Raw genomic sequence first — 26,620 nt, 5'->3', positions numbered from 1 at the left:
TTCATCTATTACTACTGACAACCAGCCTGTATCTCATGTGTGAGAGGTTGTCACAGCCCCGCCCCCTTTTACTGACATCACTGATATATAATATAATTACATTGTGATCAGACATGCGATCCACACATCTTATATACAGTAACAGCTATTCATCTATTACTACTGACAACCAGCCTGTATATCATGTGTGAGAGGTTGTCACAGCCCCGCCCCCTGTTACTGACATCACTGATATATAATATAATTACATTGTGATCAGACATGAGATCCACACATCTTATATACAGTAACAGCTATTCCTCTATTACTACTGACAACCAGCCTGTATATCATGTGTGAGAGGTTGTCACAGCCCCGCCCCCTGTTACTGACATCACTGATATATAATATAATTACATTGTGATCAGACATGAGATCCACACATCTTATATACAGTAACAGCTATTCATCTATTACTACTGACAACCAGCCTGTATATCATGTGTGAGAGGTTGTCACAGCCCCGCCCCCTGTTACTGACATCACTGATATATAATATAATTACATGTGATCAGACATGAGATCCACACATCTTATATACAGTACCAGCTATTCATCTATTACTACTGACAACCAGCCTGTATATCATGTGTGAGAGGTTGTCTCCTGAAAACAGCTCCGTGATTTCAGCCGTAATGGACACTACCATGTGAACATACCCTATGAGTCCAGACAGACACGAGGTGCAGCAGACACTTTGGCACAGATGATTCGTGGCACAGATGATGCTTGGCGTGGCAGATGACAAAGGACGTGGCAGATGACACCAGATGTGGCAGATGACTCTGAATGTGGTGGATGGAACAACACGACTCCAATGCTAAACCTCAGCTCAGGAACAAACACAGTTACAGGATATGGGAAGCAGGATACGGGAACACTGGGAACAGGATACAACTAAGGGACCATTTGCAGTACGAACATGGATAGACAACAACAATGCTCAGGCAAGGAGGAGAAGGGCAAAGTCCTTTAAGTAGTCCAGGGTGATCTGGGGATTGGGTAGGGAACACAATATTGGTGCGCGCGCTGGCCCTTTAATGCTGGGGATGAGCAGAAACAGTGAGCAGCCGCGAGTGCTGGCGCCTGTAGGTTCCTTGTGTTGTGCGGTCGCGACTGCCGGTAAGTATGATGTGCTAGCGGTCGGCGACCGTGGGCACGACAGTACCCCCCCCTTACGCCCCCTCTTCTAAGATCCGGAGCGTAGGAGGAACTTTTTGATGAGTGTTGGGCCATTGATGTTCTCCTCTGGCTCTGAGGACCTCTCCTCAGGGCTAAACCCTTTCCAGTCCACCAGATAGAAAGTATTTCCTCCTACCCTCTTGTGGTACAGAATCTCCTGCACCTCAAAGATGACAGAAGAACCGCTGAGAGCAACTGCAGAACGAGGAGATTTACTTTAGCTGTTCAGAACCACAGGCTTCAGGAAGGACACATGAAATTCTGAGGGTAGGAAGTAGCCAAAACAGGGTTTATTTGTTGCAGGACTTCGAAAGGTCCGAGGGAGCAAACTTGTGAGAAGGAGTCTTGAAATGGATGTTTCTAGAGGATAGCCAGACCTTGACTCCGGGCGAAAACTGAGGAGGAACTCTTCTCTTTCTATCCACATACCTCTTCATGCGATCAACTGCCAGTAGAATGGCGGACTTGGTGTGCTGCCAAATAGGAAGGTCCCAAATGGAGAATTGGCTGCTGGTACTTGGGTCGTGGCTGGCACAAGAAGAGGAACTCATGGATGCTGATTGTATACAATATAGAATGGAGAAGAAGCAGTAGACTCACTTCTTTGGTTATTATAAGAGAACTCTGCCCAAGGCAGAAGCTGTACCCAATTGTCATGTTGGGCAGAAACAAAATGATGAAAATAATTCTCCAATATTTGATTAATCCTCTCCACTTGGCCATGGACTGAGGGTGATAGGCAGAAGAGAAATCCAACTTTACATCGAGGACTCTCCAGAACTTGGACGTGAACTGTACACCCCGATCATACACAATATGTATGGGTAGGCCGTGCAGACTAAAGATGTGTTATATGAACAGATTTGCCGGATGAGGAGCAGAAGGAAGACCAGTTAAAGGGATGAAATATGCCATTTTAGAGAAACGGTCCACCACTCCCCAGACAGTAGTATATCCAGCTGCAGGAGGAAGGTCGATATTAAAGTCCATTGCGATATGTTGCCATGGAGCATCAGACACTGGCAGGGGTTGGAGCAGACCAGCAGGTCTGGAATGAGTAGGCTTATTCGAGGAACAAAATAAAAGTATTATACCGCTCTAACAGTTTAAGGGCTCCCTACCTAGAAGAAAAGTCAGTAAATGTTCTTTCCCCAGCACATATGCAGATAGGAAATTCATAAAGTCCCAAAAAGGTTTCACTATTGCTCCTGAGACCTGTAGTTCTACGAGGGCTTCTTCAGATCTTCCAAGCTTCTGCCACTGCACGCAGTAACAGCAGGTAACGGATTTAAATGGTTCTAAGATTGAGAAAAGAAACACATAGTGCAACACCGTTTGTATAACTCATCACAATGCAAATTGTATTCCCATACTCACAAGGAAAAAAGTTTCAAACATGTAATAATATGTATAAAAGCGGCACGCCCAAAAAATCCATCCCGACCCTGGGTTTCACCCTTCCGTCTTCTTCCTGGGCTTGTAAGCCGTGTACCAAGAGTACACCGTTAAATAGCTGCCGACTCCCAATGCCGTACTTCACATTACAAATTTAGTTTATCTAAGGGCCGGTTCACATCATTGCTCGCTTTCCGTTCCGGGGTTCTGTCTGAGGTTTTCGTCGTGGAACCCCGCAACGGAAAGTCAAACGGAGACCACAGCTTCCGTTTGCATCACCATTGATATCAATGGTGACGGAAACACTGCTAATGACTTCCGTTTGTCACCGTTCCGGCAGGTTTCCATTTTTCCGACGGAATCAATAGCACAGTCGACTGAACAGGCCCTAACAGCCTTTCGACTCATCATACACACATAAAATATTTCATTGTTGTACAAAAATAAAAAACAGAATACATCGGTAACATGTTGCGTCTTTGACATGTATTGGTTGGATACATTATAAGTTATGTCCATACTAATTTATATGATTCTCAGATTTACCAACATTTATTTTGTCTACTTATAATATTTACCACCGAACACTACTGCCGAACACTACTCCACCAACCAGAGTGTCATGTCTATATTAACCCTGATACACCTATTCGAGGCACAGTCTGTACAAGAGGAAACAGAGTCCACAACATCCTTTGGCAGCGTTGGCGAGCAATAAAGGATGGCGAGCAATAAAGTCCCGTGTCTTACGGACACCAGAGTGGCCAGCCAGCTTGGAACAGTGTCCCCAGCAGAGAATCTTTTTCCTGTCTGCAGGACAAACAAAAGTCTTCCCTGGGGGAATGTCTCTAATCAGTAGAGGATTTATGGCAATCATCCTGGAAGGATCTATATAATATTGGGGAGTGTCTTCAGGGAGTAGTTGCGCTCTGCAGGAGAGAATAGTTTTGAATAGTAACCACAAACCACTGCCTTACCATTGGCGTTTCTCTGAAATAAAGGTGCTTCCGCACCAACAGAAGAAGCATCAACCTCTAGAGAGAAATGTTGAGATATGTCAGGATGGTGAAGAACTGAGGCTGAAGTGAAAGCACTCCTGAGACTGGAAAATTATGACTTTGCCTCCAGAGTCCATACTTTGGCGTTCACCCCCTTCTTAGCACAGGTTGGAGCAGTCAGAGACGAGAAGTTTGGGATAAACTGCCGATAAAAATGTGTGAATCCCAGAAATCGCTGTATAGCCCGAAGGCCCAAAGGACGTGGCCACTCCAAGACGGACTTCACCTATTCTGGATCCATCCTGAGTCCACGATCGGAGACAATGTAGCCCAGGAAGGGCAGAGAGTTCTTCTCAAACATACACTTCTCAAGTTTGCATATAGATGATTCTCCCTTAACCGCAACAGGACTTGGTGAACATGCTTCCGATGCGTCGCCAGATCTGATGAGTAGAACAGGATGTCGTCCAGATATACCACCACACAGACATAGAGGAGATCACGGAAGTTGTCATTCATGAATTCCTGAAATACCGCTGGAGCGTTACACAGACCAAAGATCACGAGATACTCGTAGTGTTCGTCTCGGGTGTTGAATGCAGTCTTCCATTCGTCACCTTGACGGATCCGGATCAAGATATTAGCTTCGCATAGATCCAGCTTTGTAAATATCTTGGCTCCACGAATTCGATCAAAGAGCTCCGAGATTAGTGGCAAGGGATACTTGTTCTTGACAGTCATCTGGTTTAGACCATGGTAATCGATACAGGGTCGAAGAGATCCATCCTTCTTTTTAATAAAAAAGAACTCGGCTCCAGCCGGAGAAAAAGATTTCCGGATGAATCCCATCTCAAGGTTTTCCTTAACGTAAGCCGACATGGCCTGGGTCTCTGGCAAGGACAGAGGATAGACCCGTCCACGAGGAGGTGAGACGTCTGGGAGCAGCTAAATAGGGCAATCGTAGGGACGATGAGGAGGACGAACTTCTGCCTCCTTTTTACTGAAGACGTCTGCAAAGCTGGCATAATGTGTGGGTAGTCCAGAGAGTGACTGAGGCAGTGGAAGAAGAACAGGATGAATCTGTGGCAGGCAGTGGTGAAGGCACTTGGATCCCCATTGGAGGACCTCTCCGGAGTTCCAGTCGAAAACCGGAAAATGTAGACGAAGCCAAGGCAGACCCAGGAGAATAGTGATAGCTTTGGGCAAGACTAAGAAAACAATCTGCTTTGCGTGGAGGATTCCAACTTGTAGTCTCAGCGGTTTTGTTATGAACAGTATAGGATCGGGCAGTGGCTGCCCATTCACTGAGGCGACTGCCAGGGATCTCTCCAGCGCTACCGTGGCCAGATGGAGGTGATCTACTAAGTCCTGCTGAATAAAATTTGCAGCTGCTCCAGAGGCAGAAACAGTGTGTGGTTTCTCTCCAGAGACAATGGTTACTGGAATGGACAGTTTGGGAGAGGATTTGGCATTGTTCCACCTAGGGTTTTCTCTCCAACCGACCCTAAGTGCCGGAGTTTTCCGGCTTCTGTGGATATTGACGCACAAAATGGCCTTTGTGGCCACAATACAGACACCTGAACAGCGTCTGTGCTGTTTCTCCTGATTGGACAACTTGAGTCTGTCCACCTGCATTGGCTCTTCAGGTTGTACAACTGGGTTTAGGCATTAAGGGTCCCTGGAACATGGGTGCCAGTCTATAGGACCACTGTCCCGGTGAACCTCCTGAGCACGTTCCTGGATCCTCATGTCGATCTGGGTCGCCAACAGGATAAGGGCATTCAGGGTGGAAGAAGGGTCGCGAGCTGCAAGCTCATCCTTGATTTGTGGAGACAGTCCTTGCCAGAAATTCAGAAATTCGTCACCAAGGCCTCATTATTTCACACCAGATCCACCGACAGTATACAGAAGGAGATGGCATACTCCCCTACAGTCGATTCCCCTTGTTTGAGGGTCAGCGGCATAAGATGTTCGGCCCGGTTCCTTGAACACCATACGAAAAGTCTCTAGAAATAGTGACAGACCAGAAAATTCCGGGCTCTCTCCTTCCAGGATGGGGTTTGCCCATGCCAGGGTTTTGCCGGAGAGGAAGGAAATAATGAACGCAACCGTTGCCTCATCAGAGAAGAAGAGGTGAGCACGCAATCTGAAATGGAAGGTACACTGATTGATAAACTCTGATGAACCCCCTGCAGGTCTTGGGATCCCCGTCATAGCGAGGAGGTAGGGGTAACGAAATTGCAGGACCGAGGTAGGCAGGAGGTATAGCAGGTGGTGGAGCAGCGGGAACAGCTAAAGGAGGTGCAAGAGGATGATCCAAACGATTTATGATGGAGTTCACTGCCTGTAGTAATTGATCCTGACATGCCCGGAGCTCACGCATGTCTGTTTGCATAACTTGGAAGGCATACTTTGGTTGGCCAGCGGGTTCCATGGCCTGAGCATACTGTCACGATCCTGGGGTATGTGGACCCACTAGGCCGCTCCGCCGTAGCGGAGTGGTAGCTGGCCAAACAGCAGTCTATGCAAAAGTCTTATCACAAGAGTACATGTAAAAGTCCACACAGACACGAGGTGTAGCAGACGCTTTGGCACAGATGATGTTCGGCTCAGCAGATGATGCTACAGTTACCGGATACAGGATATGGGAACACTGGGAACAGGATATAACTAAGGGACCATTTGCTATACGAACATGAAGTACAGTAAAAAATTGTGTTGTACCGTGTTGGCCAGAAACAATTAACAATGTTAAATACTTTTGTGTCAAAAAAAATAAAAGTTTAGTAGGTGTGAGACCTTTATTGGCTAACCATAAAAATTATATATGAAGCTTTCAGAGCACAGGCTCCTTCCTCAGGCAACTTTACAAATGAATGACTAAGGGTATGTTCACACGGCCTATTTACGGACGTAAATCGGGCGTTTTTGCCCCGAATTACGTCCGAAAATAGCGCCTCAATAGCGCTGACAAACATCTGCCCATTGAAAGCAATGGGCAGACGTTTGTCTGTTCACACGAGGCGTAATTTACATAACTTAATGGTAGTTACGGGAACAGCGTAGCTCACATTCTACGCTGCTTCTGTAACTGCCATTCACTACTATTGGAGTTATGTAAACAGAGTAGCTCCGCAAGTTACACAACTCAAGTAACTCACGACCATATCTCATGGTCAGAAAACACCTCATTCAGCCACAATACAAAGCGGATGAACGGGGTTTAGGGGGCCCCGTCCTGGAGATAGGTGCGGGTCCCAGAGGTGGGACCCGCATCTATCTGACATTTAAGACATATCCTCTGGATGCAGGCCGATAAGGGTGGGCCTATAGTCATTATGGACAGTAATAAATATGAATCTGAGATATATAGACAATTGGCAGATAGTGATATATATCAACTGTTACCTAGGGACCCTAAGTTTGACTTACTCAGAGAGATCAAAGAGACAATTGATGTTGCAGTGGAACAGAATTTTATTGACCAACAATTGAGTAATTTTTTGAGGGTTGAAGAGCCTATTACTCCACTACTATACACACTCCCTAAGATTCATAAAAATTTACATGCCCCCCCTGGTAGACCTATTGTGTCGAGAAGAGGCTCAGTCTTTAATAATATTGCAATTTTCTTGGATAAAGTTTTGAGAGTTTGCCGTCAAGGCACCATCATCCTATATCAAAGACACGACTGACTTTCTGGGTAGGTTACAGAATATTGATTCCCGTGGTTCATTATTACTTGTATCATTTGATATTGTGTCATTATACACTTGCATTGAACATGAAAGAGGTCTCAGGGCAGTACAAAAGTGTCTCACCAGCGCCAGATGTGACCCAGGGTGTGGACGTTTCATCCTCAAGCTGCTGGAGTTGGTACTAAGGAGGAATTATTTCCTCTTTGGTGACCAATTCTATTTGCAGCTGAGAGGGACAGCGATGGGGTCCAATGTGGCCCCAACGTATGCGAACATCTTTATGTCCATCTTTGAGGATGAGTACGTCTACACCTCCGCATATATGGGTCATATCCGCTGTGGTGGAGATTTATTGATGAGATTTTTGTCATCTGGGAGGGTGATAGACTGTCTTTAGAAATGTTCCTTTTTTAATTGAACAGTCATATCCCAGCACTGCAGTTCACGATGGTTTGCGCTGACCATGAGCTACAGTTCTTGGATACGTTGGTACAATGAGAGGATGGAACATTCCTAACGGATTTATTCGTTAAGCCAACGGATAGAAACAATCTTCTCTTGTACAGTAGTAATCATCCCAGACACATGATAGAATCTTTACCATGGAATCAACTACTACGGGTTGATAGAATAGTATCGGATTCAACACAGAAACAGGTTAGGTTGACACAGATGTGCAATAAATTCAAGAAGAGGGGTTTCCCTAGGAATCTTGTACAGAAACATAGAAATAGATTGGAAACTGATCCATTGGAACCCACAAGCAAGGATAAACAGGTCGAACAAATACCATTCATATCAACCTTTGGCAACTTGAGTGGTCGCATAAATAATGTTCTACGTAAAAATTGGCCAATAGTGTCCAAGGGACATAGTGAGATTGCTACATTTAATACACCACCCATTATGTCCTATTGAAGGTCTAGGAATATTAGAGATTCATTGGCCAAGTCAGATGTGGGTAGTAAAAAGAAAGATACACAAGTGCTACTTTGACCCCTTAAAAATGGAAAGTTTCAATGTTTGAATTGCTGTAATTGTAATAATATTCTAAAAGGCAAAAAGTTTCAGCACCCATACACTGGAAAAGTTTTTAACATCAGACATAGATTCACGTGCAATTCTAATTTTGTCGTGTACATGATAGCGTGCCCATGTTCATTAATTGATGTAGGAGAGACAACCATGCCTATTAAATTGAGGATCAATAAACACAAAAGTACTGTTAAGGATCTGCCAGGCACAGCTTCTGTATCCACGCCCATAGGTAATCAGTCTGCACCTGAGTCTATGTCTGTGAGACTGACTCCATCTTCCACCACTCAGGATGGCAGGCTTAGGAGTGGGAGAGCCTATCACAGCCTGGCCAGACGGAGCTAGCTCCCGCCCTCTGTCTATTTATACCTGCCTTTCCTGTTCCTCCTTGCTTGTGATTCTTCTCTGTTGGTTTCCTGGCCCTGCTGCAGCTTCTTGAACTACTTGTCCCTGCTTCGTATTGACCCCGGCTTACTGACTACTCTCCTGCTCTGCGTTTGGCACCTCATACTCTCCTGGTTTGACTCGGCTCGTTTACTACTCGTGTTGCTCACGGTGTTGCCGTGGGTAACTGCCCCGCTTCCCTTTGTTCTGTGTTTCCTTGTCTGGTTGTCTGTCGTGCACTTACTGAGTGTAGGGACCGTCGCCCAGTTGTACCCCGTCGCCTAGGGCGGGTCGTTGCAAGTAGGCAGGGACTGAGTGGCGGGTAGATTAGGGCTCACTTGTCTGTTTCCCTATCCCTGTCATTACAAGTACAATTAGGAAGAAAAATGATAGAGCTACCATTACCAAAACACTTTATTGAGAAGAACCATCAGTTGAATGAATTGAGGTTTAGGATATTAGACTGTGTTCCAATACTCAGAAGGGGTGGGGATAGACAGAAGTGGTGAAAAAGAAAAGCATTATGCTGGATTTATGACCTCGATACTCCGTATCCTAGGGGCCTGAATTTAGAGTATAAAATAATACCTGGACTCTGAGTTTTCTTTGCTGTTTTTAACACATTTTTATCTAATATTTTGCACTTTATTTGGTGATTATCGATATACTTTTATTCATTGTTATTTCTATTTTTGCAGTTACCTGTTCCACAGTAACCACCAGACGAGCTCAGTCCAGACTCAAGAAGCCAGAGAGCACGCATCTGGGAGATTGTGCTGATTGCTCCCTGAGCACCCTGGGCTATAAGAAGGTCCCAGCCCCTTCCTCCCACGCCTGAGCATTGTTGTCGTATTCCAAGTTTGTCTTGCAAATGGTCCCCTAGTGTTTCGTGCTCCCAGTGTTCCCTGTTCCTGTATCCTGTAACCTGTATCGTGATCTAGTGCCATGCTGAGTTGTAGCCTTGCTGTATACCATGCCTGTCCTGCTACTCCACGCCTGACATCTACCTGCTGCCTAGTCCCAGCCAAGCCTGCCTTACTACTGTCCGAGCTGCCACAGGTACCCTATATGAACTATAGACTCTGACCTGCGCCCTGTTGGCCAGCTGCCATACCGCCAAGGCCATCCGTGTGTGACAGAGCTGTTGCTTTGCAATGGCTGGGCGGGCAGAAGTACATTAGAGATATTACACTAATCGGCAGCCACTTATCGAGTCCCTCTTCTTCCTCATGTCCTACCTTTCTGTATGACGCGGCAGTCCATGTGGGCGCTGCAGCCTGTGATTGGCTGCAGAGGCGGTCACGTGGGATGAAGCGTCATCCCTGGAGGCCGGCCTTCTGACGTCATCCAGTCCGGCATCACCGCCACTACAGCCCGTGATTGGCTGCAGCGGTGACGTGGGATGAAACGTCATCCCAGGAGGCCCAACAGGAGGAAATTATGAACAGATTTTTTAATTTCATTAAAATTGTATTTTGCGAGCGCCGAGCATGGTCATTCTTCAGCGCTAGTCACTGTCCAGGGTGCTGAAAGAGTTACCGCCGATCAGTGCAGCCCATTAACTCTTTCAGCACCCTGTACAGTGACTAGCGCTGAACAACCCTGCTCTTTCAGCACCCTGGACAGTACCATGCGCGGTGCTTGGAAATGGAAACACGAAGTGCACACGGAAACCACACGGCCAACAAAACGGGCACATGGATACGTCAAAAACGGCCGCAAAAACGGTGAATGAAGTGTGCACGAGGCCTAAGAAGGGCATGAACGCCAAGGTGTGAACTCCTCAGGCAGAGTCTGCATTCAATAGCCTGAAGAGTGCTTTCACGTCAGCTTCTATCCTCCATTATCCCGACATTTCTCTACAGTTCTCGTTGGAGGTGGACGCATCCTCTGTCGGTGCTGGTGCACTCCTGTTCCAGAGAGGTTCCAAGGACGGACAAGTCTATGGTATGTGGATATTTCTCTAAGCTCTTCTATTCCCCAGAACGCAACTACTCAATTGGGGATCGGGAGTTACTGGCCATCAAGTTGGAGGAGTGGAGACATCTACTAGAGGGCGCAGCACATCTCATCCTGATTTTTTACGGACCACAAGAACCTCCCCTATCTCCAGACGGCCCAACGGCTGAATGCTTGTCAGGCCAGGTGGTCGCTGTTCTTTACCAGGTTCCAGTTTGAGCTCCATTATCGCCCGGCCGACTAGAATGTGAGGGCCGATGCCTTGTCCAGGTCTTTAGAGACAGAGGACACCATGGAGATGCCAGAGAACATTATTGATCCGTCTTGCATTGTCTCTGTCAATCCCCTGGAAGTTGGGGACATTCCTCCAGGGAGGACTTTTGTGCGCCTGGCTGACCGAGGGAGAATCCTCCACTGGGGACACTCCTCTAGACTGGCAGGTCACGCGGGCACCCGTAAGACCCGAGATCTGAATGCCCGTCATTTCTGGTGGCCCACGCTGCCCAAGGACATTTTGGACTGTGTTTCATCCTGCTCAGTGTGTGCAGCTAACAAGGCTGCTCACTCCAGACCTGCTAGCCTGCTCCAGCCATTGCCTGTGCCCGATGCTCCCTGGCAGCATATAGCTATGGAATTTATCACAAACCTGCCTTTCTCTGCTGGATGCAGTACTGTCTGAGTGGTGGTGGATCGATTTTTGAAGATGGCCCACTTCGTTCCTCTGACTGGTCTTCCTTCTACTCCTCTACTGGCCAAGCTGTTCATCCAACACATCTTTCGCTTGCACGGCTTCCTGCAGCATATTGTGTCTGATCGGGGGGTTCAGTTCACCTCGAAGTTCTGAAGAGCCCTCTGCAGACTCCTAGGTATAAAGTTGGACTTTTCCTCGGCCTACCATCCTCAGTCCAATGGTCAGGTCGAGAGGATCAATCAGATCTTGGAGAACTACTTACGCCACTTTATCTCCAAGCAGCATGATGACTGGGTGCAGTTGCTTCTGTGGGCTGAATTCTCTTACAACAATCACACCAGCGAATCCACACAGAAGACACCGTTCTTCATTGTCTACGGCCAACAGCCACGAATTCCTCTCCCGGTGCCTGATACGCCCGATGTACCAACTGCTGGCACGGCTTTTAGGGACTTTCTGCAGATCTGGCAGCAGACTCGATCCTCCATCCTGCTGGTGATCGACCTCATGAAACGGAAGGCGGACACAAGGAGAAGAGAACCTCCTCAGTTTCTTAATAGCACGAAGGTCTGGCTGTCCTCCAGGAATATTCGACTGAGGGTGCCGTCATACATATTTGCTCCCAGGTTCCTCGGACCCTTCGTGATCCTGCAGTAGATCAACCCTGTCGCCTACAAGCTTCGGCTGCCTCCTACCCTTAAGATCCCCAACTCCTTCCATGTCTCCCTTCTGAAGCCGGTGGTTCTGAACTGCTTTACCAAGACTCCTAGCCCTGCGGTTGCCTCCAGCGGTCCTTCAGACACCTTCGAGGTTAAGGAGATCCTGGACATTAAAAAAGTAGGAGGAAGAACCTTTTATTTAGTAGATTCAAAGGGGTTTGGTCCAGAAGAGAGGTCCTGGGAGCCAGAAGAGAATCTCAACGCTCCTACCCTCATTAAGAGGTTTCTCTCTCGTTGTGGTCCCAAGAAGAGGGGGCGTAAGAGGGGGGATGCTGTAACGTCCGTGGTCGCTGACCACGAACTCCTTCCATCCAGTCGACGCCCTTCTCTCAAGAGATGTTTGCACATACGGCCGTCCTGTTCCACAGTAACCACCAGGGTGCGCTCGCAAGCTCAGTTCAGACTCAAGAAGCCAGAGCGCACGCATCTGGGAGATTGTGCTTATTGCTCCCTGAGCACCCTGGGCAATAAGAAGGTCTCAGCCCATTCCTCCCACTCCTGAGCGTTGTTGTCGTATTCCAAGTTTGTCTTGCAAATGGTCCCCTAGTGTTTCGTGCTCCCAGTGTTCCCTGTTCCTGTAACCTGATCTAGTGCCGTGCTGAGCTGTAGCCGCGCTGTATACCACCCCAGTCCTGCTTCTCCACGCCTGACGTCTACCTGCTGCCTAGTCCCAGCCAAGCCTGCCTGCCTTGTTACTGTCCGTGCTGCCAACGGTACCCTATATGAACTATAGACTCTGACCTGTGCCCTGTTGGCCAGCTGCCATACCGACAAGGCGGTACGGCCTAGTGGGTGCACGAACCCTACGTGACACATGGAGATATGGGCTGGTGCTTCTTCCGCTTTTTCGTTGGACACTTATGAACATGTGACCTTTTGGTTGCATGGTTACGGCGTCCGGGATCATAACATTGGTGTATAACATACTTGAGTGATAAGATGTGGAATTGAATGAAATATGATTTCAATACTGATCTAATTAGATGATCAAGCCGATCTGTCTAGTTTGAAATGGATGAGGCTTGATTTGCTGCATACTGTGCCTCTCTGATCCACGGACTATGGAGCATGCGCAATGAGAACCTGGGATCGGTGCTGGGAGCTGGAGTGTGGTGAACTTCTCTTCCTCGTTTTCGTTTGGCAAGATAACGATTGTCATATATATAGATCAACTGTTTTATTGAATGTACATTGTATGTCGGTTTTATACACATTTGTACTGTTATATAACTAGCTGATTGATGCTAATTAAACTAATGTATAATTCACCTGGGAGACATTGATCACAATTTTGATAGGTTGAAATGCTCCATGTGATTAAATGCACCTATCTATTTAAGATGATGGTTTTAGATTTGATGTTGGGCTTGAGAAAGACCCTTCACTCACTACGGGTCGAAACGTTGCCTGTTTACCGTAAGATGTTTTGACAATAAAACCTTTTTGAAGATTTGGAGACGTGTGCTGTTGTCCTACTATTTTTTGGGAATTTGCATTATGCCAGAGAACATTTGCCTGGCTTGACAGCGTGCACTGTACCAGAAACTCAGGAATTGTGCTGCTTCAGAAATGTCTATTTTTGATATCCTGTGGATGTGTCATAAATGCATCTCGTGGGAAAACCCCTTTAAGGCATCTGGAGTCAGTCTGATGGGGGGTGTCCATGTAGTGGCTCATAAATCCAGGTGTTAGATTGAGGCCTTGTGTCAATGACTGGAATTTTATCATCAGCTTCAATTCCCAAATCTCTGTTGTTAACCTGCCAGTGATTTTATAGTCCTGCTGCGTGTTTGGGATGTGGATGAGGTTTGATGATAAGATGTTGGTGCAGGTCTTACATCTTCTAATGTTGCAGGGTCAGTGCCGGTCTCTGATGGGGATGAGAGAGACTTTTGACCAGGAGATTCCTTAGGTTTGGTGGCTGTTTGTATGCAAGGAGAGGTAAATCCGGGAATATTTCAGGGACTGGCACTGACCCTGCAACAGTAGAAAATGCAAGACCTGTACCAATATATTGTCATCAAACACTATCCACATCCCAAAAACGCAGCGGGACTATAAAACCACCGACACGTTCTCCTGCACATTCTCCAAAGTAGTGTCCATGATCCTGTGTACAAGGGGCAAAGATAAAGGAATCTACATCGGAGAGAAAACACAAAAACTACAAACCAGGATGAATCTCCGCAGACAATAAAACAGGAGCTGGATAAACCCGGGGAAACCCTTCTCTGGACCTGATCACAGTCTGGTAGATTTAAAGGTCCTAATACTGAAGGGTCATTTTAAAAACAGCAGAGAAAGAAAGATTTGGGAATTGAAGCTGATGATAAAATTCCAGTCATTGACACAAGGCCTCAATCTAACACCTGGACTCAATCTACATGGACACACGTCACGTCCCCCATCAGACTGACTCCAGATTCCTCCTAAGTCATCACCCCTATAACCTCCGATTATTGCCCCGGCTTTTCTTAATGATGTATCACCTCATGAACTAATTGTCTTTGTGTAACATCTAAATGTTGAGCTTTTTTCTCAGTCATTCATTTATAAGTTGCCTGAAGAAGGATCCGGTGCTCTGAAAGCTTCATATACAATTTTTATGGTTAGCCAATAAAGGTCTCACACCTTCTATACTTCTGTCTTTTTGACACAAATGTATTTAACAATATGGACATGGGAAGACAACAACACTCAGGCAAGGAGGGGAAGGGCAGAGTCCTTTAAGTAGTCCAGGGTGATCTGGGGATTGGGTAGGGAACACAATATTGGTACGCACGCTGGCCCTTTGAGGCTGGGGACTCTGCCGCACCCTAGCAGAAATAGAAGCAGAGAGCAGCCGCAAATGCTGCCATCACCTGGGAGGGAGGCGCCGGCAAGTTCCTTGTGTCCTGCGGTAGCGACTTCCGCGGGCACGTCAAATATTCATGATCTCCACTCACCCCGCCCACCCACCTCTGATTGACAGTTTTCTCCCCATGCACAGTAATAAGGCAAGAACTGTCAATCAGGGAGAGCGGCAGGTAAAAAAATTTGAGGACTCCTTTATCACATTGCCATGCGAGTGCTGCAACCTTTTACAAAAACGATGCCACCGCCAGACCGAACTCTCACAATACTGTAATCAGCGTATCCGTCACTGCCTCACGCTGCCCTCCGAGGTGAAGAGATTCCCTTTATATAAATTGCTCTGTATAGATCAGGTCATCAGATATGAGTCCCTTATATAAAGATTTAGGAGAAATTCTGACGGTTGATTTTGGGACTTGCGGCCTTGATGGGGACAGATTTTGTAGGGTGGTAACTACGTGTACGGTATGTGGCGCTCTTGTCGCAATCTTAGAGCTGTGGTAAATTACTGCCGGGACCAGATATTACTCTGCAGTGAATGGGATATTAGAAAATGTCATTTACACAAAGAATTTGAAAAGCATGAGATTGTAGGGCGCACTGTAGGTTTCTGAAAACTGCCGCATTCCATATTTATGCAACTGCAAGAAAAAAAACATTTCCCATGAACTATTTGTACTCGGCGGTACACAGCTTGCATGTTCTCCATGTTTGCGTAGGTTTCCTCTGCATCCTCCGATTATATGGTATTTAGATTGTGAGCCCCACTGAGGACAGAGAGCGAGGACAACTTCAGTACAGTGCTGCCGTGTATGGAGGCGCTATAGAGGCAACAGAAATAAAATAGTAATGAATGTATTTTGCGGTGCGGTAATGGCTCGGTTTTCTGCAGGGATCCTTAAGAGATTTAAAATCTTTTGAAACCTTTGTTTTTTTAATTCCTGCTCAGATCCATGGTGAATATCCAGCTTTCTAGGCTCCATCTTCTGAGCAGGAGAGCGGGTTTGATCAGCTTTTTCCTTCTCGAGGCAGAAGCTTGTTTAAGGTCGGTTAGGGATAAAGACAATTACTCTGGAAGAAGTCTTGAGAACCCCAATAATGGAAGGAGGACGGATGTGGCCTCTACCTGCCGCAGTGCCTGAGGTCGTCTTGTCCACCTGTAAAACTATGGCTCCTTCCAGCTCACTAGCAGGGTCTGTCCTTCAGCTCACCACTCCAAGTGTCTGCCAGGAGTCTACAAGAGGAAGACGCACCTGAGACATGTACACTGCAGACATCCCTGAGCAGCGTAGAATGACAGCCACACATCTATGGGCAAGTCTGTGCCGCAAATACGGACAGTAATGACATGTTGCCATATAAACGAATGGATCTGTGTGGTACCCACAAAATTGCAGACAGCACATGCACATGGACAAAAAAAAATGGTTACGTGCATGAGGCCTTAAGCAGTGTAGACAGGCGAGGTTTAGGTCCAGAGAGCCATGGTCACGGCTTTAGGTCAGTGTTTCTGGGGTTTAGTAAGGCGTCATTTCTTGGAGGCACAGCTGAGGGAAAACATGAAGCCAATTCACTTGGATCTTGGGATTGCTTTGACTACGCCAAGTGGCGCCAAATACGTTCTGCACATGCAAGAAGTTACCATCAGACTTGTAGGAAGGTGTTTCCAGCTTCTTCATGGAGATGAATAACAGTCTTCCTGGCGAGGAGGACTGATTACATTGAGTGTTAATCTGTCACTTAGATCCTTCAGGTTAAACATTCTAGTATGAGCGGCCACCACGTCTCTCTGACATCTTTTCTGGATTGCAGGATGCTTCTCTGCCGGAGAGGACCGCTAACAGTATGCCGGTGATTGTAATGCCTGTGGCCATGGCCCGTCGTTCTGATTTACCCCTCGACGGCCGTGTCCATGGACATGTGTGTTCCCTGCAGCGTCATCCTCCTGTGAGGCGCCGGCACTCACTTCCTGGTATCGAGACTGTCTCCAGAGGGCCCGCGCGTGCGCGGTCTTAAAGGGCCAGTACGCGCATAATTGCAGGAAGTCTGCAATCAAGCCCAGAATGCTACTGGACTATAAATAGGGCTCTGCCCTCTTGTTCTTTGCCTGAGCGTTGTTTGTTACCCAAAGTTTGTCTTGCTAATGGTTTCCTAGTGTCTTCCAGTTCCCAAGTGTTCCCTGTTCCTGTATCCTGTATCCTGTTTCCCGTGCTGTCCTGGTCTAGTGCCGTACTGAAGCTGTTGTTGTGTTGTGCTGTATTCCACGCCTGTTCTGCTACTCCACGCCTGACGTCTACCTGCTGACTTGTCCCAGCCGAGCCTGCCTTGCTACTGTCCTATTTGCCACAGGTACCCTTTCTGGACTATAGACTCTTGTGCTATACCTGTTTGGCTAGCTGCCATCCCGCTACGCGGTATGGCCCAGTGGGTCCACACCCCGCATCGTGACAGTACGCTCAGGCCATGGACCCTGCTGGTCAATTCAAGGGCAAGTCACCCTCCCAAGCCATGCAGGCGGACCTGAAGGATCTCCGAGCAAGACAGGATCAACTTCTTGTGGCAGTGGACTCCATGGCACAGCAGCTAGGGATGCTAGCTTCTTCCCTTCCAGCCCCTATGCAAGCTCCTCCGTTCAACCCTCCTGCTACACCTCCTGGCAGTTCCAGTTCGGTTCCATTCTCGGTTATCGCTGCCATTACCTTCTCGGTTCCATGGAGACACAAGTACGTGCAGAGGGTTTCTGAACCAATGCCATATCCATTTTTCCCTGCACGCCCAAGCATTTCCGTCGGATGAAGCCAAGATCGCCTTCATCGTGTCTCTACTTGCCGGCAAAGGCCCTGGCATGAGCGAACCCAATCTGTGAACGTCAGGGACCCGAGACCCAAGACTTCCAGGGGTTTGTGCGGTTATTCCGTACTGTTTTCGAGGAGCTAGGACGAGTCTCGTCAGCAGCCACTGATATCTTTAAGCTTCGCCAAGAGGACACCTCTGTGGGCGAATACACCAAACAGTTACGGACCCTGGCAGGAGAACTGTACTGGAACAATGAGGCCTTGGTAGCATCCTTCTAGCATGGTCTATCGCCCGAGATCAAGGACGAACTTGCTGCTCGAGATCCACCACCTGCCTTGTACGACCTGATTCTACTGGCTACTCGGGTGGACATAAGGCTCAGGGAGAGATCTCATGAGGTTCGGCAGGAGAGACGGCTTCCTAGACTGGCGCCCAACTTCCAGCAACCCCTCTTGCCGCCTTCTTCTGCTTTGCCCGAGGTTCCGATGCAGGTGGAAATTGTCCGTTCAAGAGAAACAGCGCAGGCGCACCTCTGTACTCTGTTTATATTGCGGCCTCGATGGCCAAGTCGTGCGTCTGTGTCCTCAGAAGCCAAAAAACCCCAACGCCTAGGTTTGGTTGGAGAGACAACCCTGGGCGCTACTGCATTTAATCGAGATCTCTCTTCCAAACTATTCATTTCCGTGACCATCATTGCTGATGAGAAGCCCCATCCGGTTTCTGCCTACCTGGACTCTGGCTCTGCAGCCAATTTAATCTGCCAAGACCTTGTGGCTCTTCTTCAGTTGCCCACTGTCCTGCTGGAAAGGCCGTTGATCGTTGCCTCGGTAGATGGACTGCCATTGCCTGACCCAGTTTTGTCTGTGACCAAGCCATTGAGACTACAAATGGGAGTCCTTTACTCTGAGCTCATTTCCCTCTTTGTCCTGCCCAAAGCCGTCAACCCCGTGCTGCTGGGTTTGCCTTGGCTCCGTTTGCATGCCCCAGTCCTGGATTGGAACTCTGGAGAGGTTCTCCAGTGGGATCACAAGTGTCTCGACCACTGCAGGGTCATATCCATCCACCGCAGTCTCCTCCGCATCAGTCATTGGCAGGGTTGCCCTCTTGTTACTCTATGTTCTCTGATGTCTTCGATAAGAAGGAAGCAGAGATCTTGCCGCCACATCGAGCGTATGATTGTCCGATCGACTTGGTTCCTGATTTGTCCCCTCCTCGCGGTAGAGTGTACTCTCCTTGCCTGAGACCCAGTCTATGTCTGCCTATATTAATGAGAATCTGGAGAGGGGCTTCATTCATAAATCCTCATCCCCGGCCGGAGCTGGGTTTTTCTTTGTCAAGAAAAAAGATGGATCCACCCGACCCTGCATTGACTACCGAGGCCTCAACCAGATCACGGTGAAGAACAGGTACCCATTGCCTTTGATTTCGGAACTGTTTGATCGCATACCGGGGCAAACACTTTTTTTAAACTGGACCTCTGGGGTGCCTACAATCTGATCCGGATTCGTCAAGGTGACGAGTGGAATACTGCATTTAATACTCGTGATGGGCACTATGAATATCTGGTCATGCCCTTCGGCCTGTGTAACGCCCCCTGCGGTGTTTCAAGAACTTGTCAATGCCATTTTTCGTGATCTCCTCTATGTCTGTGTTGTGGTGTATCTCGATGACATTTTTATTTTTTTCCCAGATCCAGTAACTCTTCAGAGTCATGTCCGCCAGGTGTTGCTTCGTTTAAGGGAGAATCATCTCTATGCCAAGCTGGAGAAGTGCGTGTTTGAAAAAAAGTCTCTTCCCTTCCTGGGCTACATCATCTCTGATCAGGGCCTCAAGATGGACCCTGAGAAGGTAAAGGCTGTCTTGCAATGGCCAAGGCTTAAAGGCCATACAGCGCTTCCTGGGATTCGCCAACTTCTACCGGATGTTCATTCCCAACTTCTCTTCATTAACAGCTCCCATATCCACCCTCACTAAAAAGGGCATGAATTCCAAGGTGTGGACTCCGGAGGCAGAAGCCGCATTTGAATCCTTAAAAAAAGCCTTCACGTCAGCTTGTATTCTTTACTGATGTATCCCTACAGTTTTCATTAGAGGTGGACGCTTCCTCGGTTGGTGCTGGTGCACTATTGCTCCAGAAAGGTTTGAAAGGCAAGACTGTGGTATGTGGCTACTATTCTAAGCTGTTTCCTTCCGCAGAGCACAACTACTCGATTAGGGACCGGGAGTTACTTGCCATCAAGCTGGCTCTGCAGGAGTGGAGACACCTACTGGAAGGCGCAGACGATCCTATCCTGGTCTTCATGGATCACAAGAACCTGACCTATCTACAGACGGCTCAGCGGTTAAATCCTCGTCAAGCCAGGTGGTCGTTGTTCTTTGCTCGGTTCCGGTTCGAACTCCACTATAACGGTTCTCACCGGTTTGTTCGTGGATCCTCGGTGTCGTCTGGGAGATGATGCTTGGAACCCAGGCAACGCTTGGCACAGCGGGTAGAGGCGGTCGGATTGCAAGGCAGACGACAGGACAGGCAACAGACGTCCTAACGGGTATGGAAGCAATAGGTCAAGGCAGGCGACGTAACGTGTATGGAAGCAATAGGTCAAGGCAGGCAAGGATAGTCAAGTTCAGGCAGGGGTCAGCAACGGGAAATCCAGACAATGGCAGAAGGGAAGGAAACAGAGAACCAGGGCACAGGGAAACTCACGGGGAACTTGGTTGAACAAGCATGGATGAAAGGAAGGAGGAACCTTAAATAGGAAGTCTTTTGAATTAAGGCACGCGCTGGCCCTTTAAGACAGAACGAGTCAGCGCGCGCACCCTCTAGTGACTGCAGGATAACGGCCACGGAGGGAGGTAAGGGATGCACTTACCTGACGCCGCCCAGGGCCAGCAGAGCGTCCAGGTCGGGTAAGTGGAGCTCGGGATGAGCATGTGGTAATGGAGGGCGCAGGAACCGGAGCAGTGGCAGTGGGGAAGGCGGGGAACGGCGCAGCAGCCGTTACATTACCCTCCCCTTTACTCCCCATTTTTTTGGGCTTGCTTGGAAACCTTCGCTCAAAGTCCTTGATGAGAGCTGGGGCGTTGATATTCTGCACGGGCTCCCATGATCTCTCCTCAGGACCATAATCCTTCCAGTCCACTAGGTACCATCATCTCTCCCGTGATCGTTTGACATCTAAGATCTCTTGAATTTCAAATTCGGCATCAGCCGCAGGAGCAGGATGGACAGGAATTTTTTTTTTTAATCGGATGAATATAGTGTGTTTCAGCAAAGAAATGTGGAAGGAATTAGAGAATTTCAGAGACTGAGGAAGGCAAAGTCTGAAAGTTACTGGATTGATTTGTTTTTTTTATCTCATAGGGACCCAGAAACCGAGGAGCTAGCTTATAACAAGGGGTCTTCAGACGCATGTACCGGGTGGACAGCCAGACTTTATCCCCAGGAAGGAGCTGCGGCGGTATCCTGCGTCTTTTATCCGCGTCTCTCTTAAAACTGGCTACGGCTTTGTGGATGGAGTCCTTGGCCTTCTGCCATATCCAGACAAAGTCGCGGTGGACCGTGTTAGCAGCAGGAACCTCAGAAAGTGCAGAGACTGGTAGGGGAATTCTTGGGTGCTGGCCATACACCAAGAAGAAATGAGAAGAGCGGGTAGATTCCCCCGTATGGTTGTTGTAGGCAAATTCTGCCCATGGAAGTAGACTTGCCCAGTCATCTTGTCGTGGAGACACGAAATTCCTGAGGAAACTTTCAAGAATTTGGTTGATCTGCTGTACTTGATCATTGGATTGAAGATGGTACGTGGAAGAGAAGTCTAGTTTGACCTCCAGCAGTTTGCACAAGGCTCTCCAGAACTTGGATATGAACTGAACTCCTCTGTCAGAAACAATATGCTTAGGAAGATCATGAAGGCGAAAGATGTGCTTGATAAACAGCATTGCCAGTCGGGAAGATGACGGAAGGCTTGAGAGGGGTACGAAGTGCGCCATCTTGGAAAAGCGATCCACTATAACCGAGAACACGGTACACCCAGCAGAACTAGGCAGATCGGTGATGAAGTCCATGGCAATGTGCGACCAGGGAGAGTCAGGCACGGGTAGAGGATGCAAAAGGCCAGCAGGTTTTAAATGGGAGACTTTATTCTGAGAGCAGGTGGTGTAGGCTGAAACAACGTCTTTAGTGTCTTGACATGGAAAGCCACCAGTACTAATCAAATTGAGAGTCTTTTTGATGCCAGGTTGCCCAGAAACCCTGGAGGCATGACCCCAATGAAGAACACAATCCCTTTGTTTAGGGGGTACGTAGGTCTTTCCTCAAGGAATGTATACCACTTCAGCTGGAGCAGCAATCCCAATACGTTTAGGATCTATAATAAACTGCGGGCTGGGCTCTTGGTCTGTGGGTCAAAACAGCGAGATAAAGCGTCAGCCTTGGTATTCTTTCCAGCGGGTCTGTAGTGAAGCTGAAATTCGAATCTGGAGAAGGATAATGCCCACCGAGCTTGACGAGAGTTTAGGCGTTGAGCAGTCTGCAAGTATAGGAGGTTCTTATGATCTGATAAAGCCAGTCCTAATTGTAAGAGCTTGTTAATAAAGCCAGTCCTAAATGTAAGAGCTCGTTAATAAAGCCAGTCTAAATTGTAAGAGCTCATTAATAAAGCCAGTCCTAATTGTAAGAGCTCGTTAATAAAACCAGTCCTAATTGTAAGAGCTCATTAATAAAGCCAGTCCTAATTGTAAGAGCTCATTAATAAAGCCAGTCCTAATTGTAAGAGCTCGTTAATAAAGTCAGTCCTAATTGTAAGAGCTCATTAATAAAGCCTTTCCTTATTGTAAGAGCTCGTTAATAAAGCTAGTCCTAATTGTAAGAGCTCATTAATAAAGCCTTTCCTAATTGTAATAGCTCATTAATAAATAATTGTAAGAGCTCGTTAATAAAGCTAGTCCTAATTGTAAGAGCTTATTAATAAAGCCAGTCCTAATTGTGAGAGCTCTTTAATAAAGTGAGTCCAAATTGTAAGAGCTCATTAATAAAGCCAGTCCTAATTGCAAGAGCTCATTAATAAAGTCAGTCCTAATTGTAAGAGCTTGTTAATAAAGCCAGTCCTAATTGCAAGAGCTCATTAATAAAGCCAGTCCTAAATGTAAGAGCTTGTTAATAAAGCCTGTCCTAATTGTAAGAGCTCATTAATAAAGCCTTTCCTAATTGTAAGAGCTCGTTAATAAAGCCAGTCCTAATTGTAAGAGCTCATTAATAAATAATTGTAAGAGCTCGTTAATAAAGCTAGTCCTAATTGTAAGAGCTTATTAATAAAGCCAGTCCTAATTGTGAGAGCTCATTAATAAAGCCAGTCCTAATTGCAAGAGCTCATTAATAGAGTCAGTCCTAATTGTGAGAGCTCGTTAATAAAGCCAGTCCTAATTGTAAGAGCTCATTAATAAAGCCAGTCCTAATTGTGAGAGCTCGTTAATAAAGCCAGTCCTAATTGTAAAAGCTCATTAATAAAGCCAGTCCTAATTGTAAGAGCTCATTAATAAAGCCAGTCCTAATTACAAGAGCTCATTAATAAAGTCAGTCCTAATTGTGAGAGCTCATTAATAAAGCCAGTCCTAAATGTAAGAGCTTGTTAATAAAGCCAGTCCTAATTGTAAGAGCTCATTAATAAAGCCTTTCCTAATTGTAAGAGCTCATTAATAAAGCCTTTCCTAATTGTAAGAGCTCATTAATAAATAATTGTAAGAGCTCGTTAATAAAGCTAGTCCTAATTGTAAGAGCTTATTAATAAAGCCAGTCCTAATTGTGAGAGCTCATTAATAAAGCCAGTCCTAATTGCAAGAGCTCATTAATAGAGTCAGTCCTAATTGTAAGAGCTCATTAATAAAGCCAGTCCTAATTGTGAGAGCTCGTTAATAAAGCCAGTCCTAATTGTAAGAGCTCGTTAATAAAGCCAGTCCTAATTGTAAGAGCTCGTTAATAAAGTCAGTCCTAATTATAAGCGCTCAATAATAAAGCCTGTTATAATTATAGGATCTCGTCAATAAAGCCAGTCCTAATTGTAAGAGCTCGTTAATAAGTGATTTTCATTTTAACTTTTACCAGACTTCAAATACAGATACATTGTGGCAAAAAAGCAACAAAAAGTAACTACTCCCTCCTGCCCAAGGGTGCTTTTCATTAGAGTAAAGCGGGTTCCAATCTACCCCGAATATATTCTGCAGGCTTAGACCCAGAACAGAAGTGTATTTCCAGGTTAGGGACCCACTTGAAAGAGGTCGCCTTGTCGTGGCAGGTGGGCTCACACAATTCGATCAAAATGTGCGCTAAGAACCTCTCTATAGTAAGTAGATTCAGCAGTAATGCACATTTATTTGTATACAGTGTATTAGGTAGTCTTAGCTAGCGTTCGCAGAGTGCTGTTGCAATGTTTTTTCCTTTACCTGTCCACTACCAGACAGGCACACGAGACATTGAATATAATGTGTGGCCCTCGGATGGACTGTACCCTTAGGGTATAATCAGACATTGCGGTTGAGGTCCAAAAAGCACATACGTTTTTACCAGGATTTGATGTTTTTTGATACATTTGCATTTTTTACTGTTACCAAATCGAAAAAAGCACCAAATTTCAGTAAAAACCCATGTGAGTTTTTGATGCAGTTTTTGTATGTGGTCTTAATTGCACCTCAACATCTGACTATACTCTTAAGACACAGAGGCTACCCTCCTTATTCCTTGATTGGGGATGCAGGGGCTCGTGTCCCCCCCCCCTAACAGATGCGGGGGGTAATATCAGGTGTGCTGCAGTCATGAGATTTAAGCAATAAAAACCATCAAAATGAATATTGGAGACCATAGCTGTGTGGTACCTGTCTGCCAGCAGAAAACCGGGGGCGGATACAAGTCATGGAGTCCCCCCCAGTCATTAACCTCTCTAACACCTGTCATCCCGATATCCTATCACTCCGTTTAATACCTGTCCTGCCCACCCACCTGACAGAATCCCTAAAACTACCCCAATACACCTTCTATCATCAACACTCATCACCTGCCCCCACACCTGGTATCACCCCATGACCTCCACCCTCTCCAGGTGTGGTGATTGAGCCCTCCTATTATAACACTTCAGAGGTGCCCCATCTATTACGGAGATGAGGGACTTCCCTCTAGGGGTACACTGCCCTCCAGATCACAGATCCATCACTAACCAACCACAGACTGATCATTAATGACCGATCACCCATGGATCAAATACATGATGGATGGTAACAGATTACCAGATTCTACCTGACTGCGTGTAATTAACTCCTTTGCTGCTGTTCTCCTGACATATCTTCCTTGTTTCCTTGTGTGTGGTACAGCAGGGTGGAGCATCGTGGCATGTGACGCTGCTGATCCATCAATACACATTATAGATTATTGACTTTGCTGCTGCTCTCAGATATAGACTGATGAGAACCGTCTGCTCAGCATGTGGTGATGGACTAGTGTCCTGTCGTCTGTCTCTGCCCCCAAGCCTGATGTGTCTGTTAATTAACTTGTGGGTCACAGGTTGGTAATACAGTGTGTGAAGTGTCGCCCCTCACTCACCTTCGGGGAAGATATGAGGTTATCAGGGCAGCAGCGGTGCTTGAATCTGGGGTGCTGAGCTGGAGACGTGTCATTCACGGATTGTAGACATGATCCACAGATGGACGGAGGATGTTACCCGCAGACAGAAGACGCCTCACCTGTGAGTGAGGGAGGGCGACGCTGGGTGTGTGTAGCCGCCTCGGACCTCCGGGACCCAGGAGAGATATTCGTCTGACCTCCTGTCCGGGGCACGTAGATGACATGGAGATAGGAAGGGTCGCTCTGGTGCTGATGGTGACAGTGACGGAGAGCGAGGAGGAGGGGGAGGGACGCAGGCAGCAGATGAGCCCTCGTCCCCTGGGTACCACCGATCTCAGATGTGCTGGGCAGAGATGGAAATAGAAGAGAGGGATGATGAGAGTGTGGGGAGGGAGGATGGGGGTCTGTCTGGAACGCACTTAAAAGCCCCTCTAATGGGAAGTCGCCACTGGACAGTACGTGCCGGCGCAAGGATCCTAAGTGTTTGTGACATATGTCACTACTTCTAGGACAAACCCAGAGATGCATGATGATGTGGAGGTGCCCCCCAGCCCTGGTACAGCCGAGTCTAATAAACACCCCCCCTGCCTCGTTCCACTGCACAGCTGAGACCTACCCCCCCCCCCCCACACCACACTAATATCTGGGGAGGTCTCTCTCATATAAACAAGGTCTTACCGTGACCCCGGGCTGCGTCTCACAGCTGCGGCCCTCCTCAGGACCAGACATCACCATCGCTTTCTCTGCCATTCGCTGGCGGCCATGTTGGATGAGCTTTGGCGATGTAGAATTTGCACAGGTCTCAGTCTGGTTTAACTCTTTCAACCACAGCATCTCCTGCTACGAATGACGGGATGTAGACTGTAAGCTCTTCAGACGACGGAAATATTAATCACTCTCCTAAGGATAAGTTATTATAATGGGGTGAATGGCGACACCCTCAGAAAACGGTAATAACGCGTCATTTACAAAAAAACCTGATATGACGGAGTCGATTTTAACGAGATTATCACTGATGCCCAAAACCGCTCACAGCAGCCAAACTGAGTGACCGCTGACCGCCATGACACCTCCTCTGCACAAAGCTGAAGGGAAATGTTGCAGCAATAATCAGACTAATCCCCTCCCCAAGAAGAACAGAAATATGTCATTTACTGTAAGGGAGAAGAATTCTGATCATCCCCAGGTTACACATATGTTACCGCTTCATTATCGTTTACATGTCTTATATTTCTCTCAACCACAGGTTACCATGTATGACATCA

General features: G+C 47.1%; 1 long non-coding RNA gene across 1 annotated transcript in view; it reads right to left on the bottom strand.

Moving 5' to 3' along the window:
- Positions 1 to 26,251, bottom strand: part of LOC142741684 (uncharacterized) — a 47,199-nt gene extending 20,948 nt beyond the window's left edge. The window contains exons 1-2 of the long non-coding RNA XR_012881241.1: positions 26,034 to 26,251; positions 25,335 to 25,698 (exon numbers count right to left, since the gene is read on the bottom strand). This is a non-coding gene — a long non-coding RNA (uncharacterized LOC142741684). The remainder of the gene's footprint in view (positions 1 to 25,334; positions 25,699 to 26,033) is intronic.
- Between the last annotated feature and the right edge of the window lie 369 nt (positions 26,252 to 26,620).

The sequence above is a fragment of the Rhinoderma darwinii genome, chromosome 2 (assembly GCF_050947455.1).
Source record: "Rhinoderma darwinii isolate aRhiDar2 chromosome 2, aRhiDar2.hap1, whole genome shotgun sequence".
Taxonomy (NCBI): Eukaryota; Metazoa; Chordata; class Amphibia; order Anura; family Rhinodermatidae; genus Rhinoderma; species Rhinoderma darwinii.
The sequence above is the reverse complement of the archived record's forward strand: the minus strand, read 5'-3'. Positions and strand labels throughout refer to the sequence as shown.